This window comes from Eschscholzia californica, unplaced genomic scaffold (assembly GCF_041429995.1).
Source record: "Eschscholzia californica isolate CP2 unplaced genomic scaffold, dmEscCali1.0.p SCAF_6, whole genome shotgun sequence".
Lineage (NCBI taxonomy): Eukaryota > Viridiplantae > Streptophyta > Magnoliopsida > Ranunculales > Papaveraceae > Eschscholzia > Eschscholzia californica.
In genome coordinates this window covers 26,118,334-26,126,461 of record NW_028238483.1, presented here as the reverse complement: position 1 = coordinate 26,126,461, position 8,128 = coordinate 26,118,334, and the positions used below count along the sequence as shown (strand labels likewise).

General features: G+C 35.5%; 1 pseudogene across 1 annotated transcript; it reads left to right on the top strand.

The window, feature by feature from the left end:
• Positions 1-2,336: 2,336 nt before the first annotated feature.
• Positions 2,337-4,086, top strand: LOC147532948 (patatin-like protein 7 pseudogene; annotated as a pseudogene). Its single transcript, XR_015227157.1, has one exon. The product of XR_015227157.1 is annotated as a patatin-like protein 7 pseudogene (transcript).
• Positions 4,087-8,128: the final 4,042 nt, after the last annotated feature.

Sequence of the window (8,128 nt, the reverse complement as noted above, 5' to 3'; positions counted from 1 at the left end):
TGAATTGTAATGATATATAACGTAAAAAAAATATATATATAGTATAATATGTATAAAATGGACATAAAATGTAATAATCCTTGAGTAGCCTTGGCCCAGCATTCGGCTTTAAAACACGTACTGTTGACTATTTGACTAGGAGGTCCACTTAAAGTTTGGAAGTGTGTTGCCGACGAAATAAATCAACCAACGACGTTGCGTTCTTCATTTTTCGTGTTTAAAATTATTTCCTATGATGTCTCTCTTTCCAAAGCCTCAACTTTCTTTTAGTGATGGGTCATGGGGTGGGTCATACATATTTTGTCAAGGACACATGCACGATTGGTTCATTTAATTAGTAGCACGACCTTTGGTGTGTCACTCTCACCTCCTTTGAGCACTTTTTTATTTCCCATCTTTTTTCCTTTTGGATGTAAAGATATAATGGGAAATGCTGAATAAACTTTTCGAATGTTGTAAACTCTAAATTTGTATGTTTGACAGTATCATGAATCTTACTAAAAACAAGTACATTAAAGTAACAAAAAGATTTAATTTGATTAACATAAGTTTGTTCGTCGTTAAAAATCTTTTGTTTTTATGATAAATCTAATATAATTAATGGAAATCATAAAAATGACACATTAGCATTATCCAAAACAATATGCGTAGAAAGAGACCCCATAATCAACAATTGAAACTGAATGTCACCCATGATTATTTCACAATGTGTCAGAATTCAAATTAATCTTTATCTTTACGGTTGTCTTCCGTAATAGACTATGTTTTTCGTAATAGACTATGTTTTTTTTTTTTTTTTTTTTTTTTGGGAAACCGATTACATTGTCGTACAATTGGCATTGAATACATCAAAGATGTGATAAGCTTGCTACCCGCCCACTCAAACTCTAACATGACCTGGTCTATAGCCCACTCAAACTCTTAAGGCCTAAAGCCCAACTAAATAGGCCTAAAGCCCAACTACACTACATTATTTATACCCTAATAATAACCCCCATTCAAATAACCAAAGATTCCACCTTTTCTGGGATTCGAACCTGGGACCTCTAGGGGTTTCTGGAGTTTATGTCAACACCTTGGAACCACTTGGGCTACCACTTGGGTTTCTGGAGACTATGTTGAATGAGAATTTATTGGAGACCGAAAATCTTCTGCGACATTTATCTCCAAATTATGCTTGTAGTAGGTAGGGTGAGATTGAAAGAGTTGTGTTAGCTCATAAGTGAAAAAGAAATAGAAGCATGATTATGAAATGCTAGAGTAGATATATAGAAAAAGAAATACTCCAATAACAACCAAAACCTTAAACTATAAATTATAATAAAGAAACTTTTATCTCATTCATTAAAGAACTTTGCAGTAATGTTCTTGATTTAATTTTATATTATTTGGTTTAGCAATGCAAAATTCATGTGTTTAGGAAAAGCATTTTCAAAACTAATATTAAATGTAGATCTATGTCTATAGATACACATGCACATGTGTTTTTACATTTCATATCCAACAAGTGACTCTCTCTTTCCTATCATATTCATCTGATCAGAGTCAAAACATGTTCGTTAGAAAGAATACATAATCCGATAAATGAAAAAAATAAAACGTGATAAATAAAAAAGTTATTTGTAAGTAAATAAAAGAGAAAATTAATTAAAATATAATGATTTTAAGAAAGCAACTCAACTGGAAAACTTTTTAGATCACTCGAAAATTTTGTATTATGTTACATTTGCTTGCCCGACCCAGAAAGCTTTTCTAGTAGTTGTTGTACTTCCTTGGGGCCTGGTAAGATCTCCCTACCTTTGCCCAAACATGTTGTGCTTTAGAAGTTGCTCTTTAGCTCTTTGGACGCTCACCACATCTTGTCTAAAGTACTCAATCCAGTGTTTATTTAGTTTCCCATGTCTATAACTAGATACATCTTTGGAAACTTTCCATTGAGCATTCAAATGCATCAAATATAAAAATCAACCATGTTCATTAGAAAAACCGAATGCATATAGATTTCTTAAAAAGTTACCCCCGAGCCGCTCGCACTGGAACAAGAAAAATATATTAGGAAAGTCGAATGGCTTTGTCAGCGCCCTTAAACAACCTTGTGAATTGAAGAGATCAGTCAACCAATCTTGGCCATATCTTCTCGAAAATATTCTTTTTTCTTTATTTTATTCAAAACTATGGAAAAAACAGAGCGCCGATTAATTGGACATATAAGATATTTAATAATGTTATTGTTGGTACAGAATAAGTTGAATTAACCTGATGGTCACCACTAACGTGCGCATTTCCTTTTCAATTCTCCCTATTTAAACACCCACTCGTGTTACTTTCTTTCATCATCATCTTCTTTACCCTCTTTCTCTCTCTAAAATTCAAACAAGCTTCTTTCAATTATCTCCCAATCTCCAGTTTCTCTCTCTTAATATGGCTGCTGTTTCTCCAATTACCAACTCAGATTTCGACTTCGACAATCTCACTAACGATATCTTCTCAATTCTTGAAAACAAATTCCTCTTTGGTTACGATGATTCAACACTTTCTCTCTCTAAAAACTCCCAAATTCCAGTTTCTGATCTAATCAGAGAATTAAAATCTAACAAAAATGATGTCGGTAAAGTTAGAATCCTCTCAATCGACGGAGCTGGTTCTACCGATGGAATCCTCGCTGCAAAATCATTAGCTCATTTAGAAGCTTCTCTTTGTTTGAAATCTGGTAATTCTGATGCCAGAATCGCCGATTTCTTTGATGTTTCTGCTGGATCTGGAATCGGTGGAATTTTAACCGCTCTGTTATTTACTAAAGGAAAAGATGGTCGGCCGATGTTTAAAGCCGATGAAGCTCTTCAATTCTTGATTAATAATCGCAAGAAATTGAATTCTTCGTCAAAAACCGGATTTGTTAGTCGGATTTTTCGACCGGCAAAAATGGAGAAAATTTTCCGGCGAACGTTCGGTGAATCTACTTTAAAAGATACTCTGAAATCGGTTTTGATTCCCTGCTACGATTTATCAACACGCGCTCCTTTTGTGTTTTCCCGCGCTGATGCTCTGGAAACGGACGGCTACGATTTCAAGATGGGAGAAATCTGTGTTGCTACGATAGCTGATCCTACGGCTGTTGGATCTGTTGAAATGAGATCAGTTGATAAGTGTACGAGAATTTCAGCCGTCGATGGTGGATTAGCGATGAATAATCCAACGGCTGCTGCAATTACACACGTGCTTAATAACAAGCAAGAATTCCCCTATTGTGATGGAGTTGAAGATTTATTGGTGGTTTCATTGGGGAACGGAGAGTCAGATTCTTGTGGTCGGAATCTGACACTTTCGTCGGCCAGTTGTCTTAAGATCGCCGGAGAAGGAGCTTCAGACACAGTAGATCAAGCTATTTCAATGGCATTTGGGGAATTCAGAGCAGATAACTACGTTAGAATTCAAGGAAATGGACTACCCAGATCAAAGAAATCAGAAATTAACTCATCAAATTTGGAATTGGCAGAAGAAATCTTGAAACAAAAGAATGTTGAGTCAGTTCTGTTTAGAGGGAAGAGAATGGCGGAGAAAACAAATTTGGAGAAACTAGAAAACTTTGCTGGTGAACTAATAAAGGAAAATGAGAGAAGAAAATCAAGTATTTTTGCTACAGTTATGTTGAAACAAGTATCACCAAGAACTTCTTCTGCTACTGTATCAACTGAATCCTCATGGTAGATAATATAGACATATAAATCCCTTTTATCATTCCTTTTTCTTTCTCGTTTCGGTTAAAGAAATCGAAATAGAGCGAAGAGAAATTATGTATACTAGGCTTCCCGAGTTGGGAGTCTGACTTCTTTGATCTGTTTGGCAACCAAAAGTCATAGGAATCATAAATCCTAAGACACTACTTCTACGCCAAGGGCGAGCTCTTTCATACAAATAGACCATTAGTCAAATGTGTTTATAGGTAAGCAAATTATGCATCAAATATTAAGCTTTCTTCTAGCTCAGGTGGAATGGGGCAAAAATTTATACTGTATTATATTCAAACTATCTTGTACGAATTCAGACATTGTATTAGCCGAAATGATAATAATCCATTTACACCTATATGAAACACCGCATAAGTGAATTTGAATGTATATTCATCTTATCTTTCATCTCTTTGTTTGTCTTGCTAAGACAATTATTGACCAGGTGGTCCACTTAAATATAAACAATAGTGCTGCCGACGAATTGTAAATATAAAGAATGACAAGAATCAATAAGGTCCTCGTTTTTCGTATTTAATATTTCTATGATGTGGGTGCCGCTCAGTTTTTGTCTCAGATTGGTCCTACTTCTCATTTTGTGTCTGTCATGGTTGGTTTATTTAAGAGAATATAGATATTTGGTGGAGTAACTGCACACCTTTTTTTTTTTTGTTGAATTTCTGCACACCTTTCTTATTTCATCAAAAAGAAAAAAAATCATTACACCTCTTTTTGTTTACTTTTCAAGAATCACTACATATATCACTTTTTCTCTAATCCATGTTTATGACCGCATCATTATTTTGTCGAAGTGTTTAGTAAAGTTGTTGGGAAACTAGCATTACCCTATCAATTTAGTATTATGATTTCCAACAAAAAAGAATGGAGTACATATTAATAGAATGATAATGAGTAATTAAATGTCGTAAGATATTTCCTTTGTTGAAATAAGGCGAGGAAAGAACGATAACTACAACACAAATATTCATAAGTTAGTAGAAAAATAAAGTTTCTTTTGGTTGAGTAGCAAACAGTGTCGCTCTATTTAAGACGATTTGTGACTCTACACCTTCGCGCAAGTAGTATTCAAGCAACGTCGTTTATGAGATAAAACGACCCAAGATATCTCTGTTTCGATTAGTTCTTGTATGGAAAAAAATAGAAAAAGCAAAATACACTTTCTTGCTCAAAAGTCTTGAACTATGAAAGCAAAACTGAATAGCAAGACATCATATGTACCCGTCCCTAACTATTTCTAACAAGTTCATACAGTGGAGGATGGGTTTTTGGTTGGTATCCCTAGTTTTTTGTCCTTGTCACTCCAATGTATAGACATTCAATATGAGGAATTACTTTTCTTTTTCTTCCGGTTAATAATATTTATCCAAATGTGAAAAGTAAAGAAACTCTTGCAACCCTCTAAGAAGCATAAAATTTAAATCGGTTAGGGTTAGATTGAATTCATCGAATTTTTATGTGAACTCCCACACACAAAAAATATATATAATCTATAGCTAAAGAGGGCTAATGGTACATGTAGAGTACATTTAGAAAAAAGCTAATGAATAGAAAAGGAAAAAGAATAAGGAACTAGATAGGAGTGAGTAGTGTTAAAGATACATATGATATGATGGATAAAGGATGCCTAAAAGAAGCCTTTCTTAATGGTAACTTAAAATAGATGGACAATATTTTTAGAAAACAAGTATAGTCTTTTCTTACTCTTTTATTTGTCCGTGATTATCGTCTTAATTTTATCATGCAAATCTTATTAAACAAAGTCCCACTCTCAAGTCTCATCATTTTGTTTTGAAAGTAAAAATCAATCTGAAATGATATTCTGTTTATTTTGACCCATACATTGTTTCTCTTATTTGAGGGCAAAGGCATGTTATACTTTTCTATTCTGAATGTCACTGTTATCCTATTAACTTTCTTTTCAAACCGTAGGATCCAAACTCTAATATCTCTACTGTTGCTAAAAGCACCCGACTGAAATGTTATTAGTGGACATGGCTATTAGCGGGCGACTCAAAAATCCAAAAAATCTATAGCCGCTGGAAATCAACTAAACACCCGACTTTGCTATTAACGCCGTTAACTTGTCGTTTCTCTCTGACTCCTCTTCTCTCTCCAGTTTGTTTTCTCTCTCATACATGTTCGTTTTTCCATTCTTTGACTCCTCTTCTCTCTCACTTCTTTCTCTAATTCTACTAAGCTCTCTTGTTTATATTCTGATGCAGGGGCACCCGGCGTGGACGCTTTTTGCCGTGGCCTAACGGCCACGTAGGCCAATCGGCCATAATGATTAGATTTAGGAAAGTCTCAGTTTTAGTGTGATTCGTATTAAATCTAGGTTTAGGAAGTTACATTATTTCAGTATTTTCATTAATTGGGAAAGTCTAGTTTGAGTATATCTATTTAGGAAGTTGCAGTATTTCAGTATTTCCATTATTCAGGAAAGTCCAGTTTGAGTCTAACTAGGAAAGTATGATATCCTATAAAAGGAGGTCTAGTCTGTCTTTTATTTTCATGTTGAAGAGAAAACCCAATCAAGTTTACAGTTATTTATAGTTATTTAATCGTTCTTTATCGTTATTTTATCGTTTTTCGTATTAGTTTATTCTATTCTTAAATTCCGCTGCGTTCTACATCATGTGGTATTCAGAGCCACCAAAGTTTTGTGCTAATGATTCTGGAAATTTTTTTCCAGACCATTTAAATCAGTATCAATCGTATTCTATTCCTCAAGAAGATTATAATCAATCGAATTATACTCATCAAGGGATAACGAATCAATGCTTATGCGCATCATGTTTGTATGCGAAAAAAGATTCGTACGATTATCATTGGAATCCGGGAGAAACCGTACGAGAAAACCCATCACAACCCCAATCTTATTATACACCACCACCACGTATTCACCACCACCGCCACCACAACCGTCTTTTTGTCTAAAAACGCTCCAATCGAACTATTATCCAACACAACCGTCTCCTTGTCCATACCAACCGTCATCACCACCACCATTGTGTTATACACCATCACCTCCATCTTATTACTATCAAACACCAGAAACAACACCACCACCGCCGTACTATTATCATTCACAACCTCTTATACCATCTTCGGCACCTCCACCACAAATAGCACCATCTTCTCTTTACTATTCTACACCACCAACACAACCAACTCTCCATCAACATCAAATTGATGCACTTCAGTTGGATACAAGTAATCCAAATGGTTTACCTCCATACCCGATTAACCTCTCATCTCAATACTTGGATAATGATGATTGGATGCTTCAATCTAGTCAATCTCTGGCTGGATTGGAGAAGCCTCTTATTTCCATCAACCATGAAGAAGTAATAAAAGAAGAAGAAGAAGATTACGAAGGGCATGAAAAAGATGAGCTTGAGGTTGCTGGACCCTACTCCGAAGAAGAAAAAGACGATTTCGAAGAAGTTGAAACTGCAGTAGAAGAAGATGGATCTTCCTTCAACGTAGAAGAAGAGAAAGTCGAACATAACGAAAGCAAAGAAGAGGTTGGTCCTAAGCGAGACAGTGTACGGAAGCTTTTCGAATCGTTTTGCGAAGGTGAGTCCATTCTTGATAAACCAAAGTCAGTTGATATTCTATGTTCTAGAAACATTCTGGTTATGATTCAAGTGAAGAATAAAGCAAATATGGGTGCTTATATCTCTCTCCTTGCGTACAATAATTTTGATCGTATGATTTTGTTTTCTACACTCTCTCGTTGTCATATTCGTAGCGTGAGTAGCTTGTTCAAGGTAGGACGTCAAGAACCTGTTAAGGTTCTTACGGTTGGTAAAGAAAAAGGTTATGTCGATCTTCGTAAGCGAAGAGTTGCGGAAGAAGATATTCAGACTTGTGAGGAAAGGTTTAATAAGAACAAGCTTGTTCAATCTATTATGCATGATGTTGCCGAGACTCTTTCACTCGATTTAGAGGATCTCTACATCCATATTGGTTGGCCTTTGTTAGCTGAGTTTGAAGCAATACTAGAAGGAGATAAGAATAAGCTAAGTGAGGGGGTGTTTGGAGAAGTGTTACGAGCCACTCAAGAGGCATTAGTTTTACCTCCATGGGTTGCACTTGCTATTCGTCCGATGCCGGGAATTTGGGAATATATACGTATGAATGTGAAGGCTCTAATCACAAAGGAACTCACTACTTCTGAATATTTGGAATTCAAGGAACTTGTTAATGGGAGTTCTAATGATTATTTCATGCTTGAGTTGGACTCTGAGCCCTTCAATGCTTCCTTCCCAACAACCACACTTTCAAAATCCATTGGCAACGGTGTACAGTTTCACAATAAATACCTATCTTCGAAGATGATTCATGAGAAAGATAACATGGTAGCATTGCTTGCT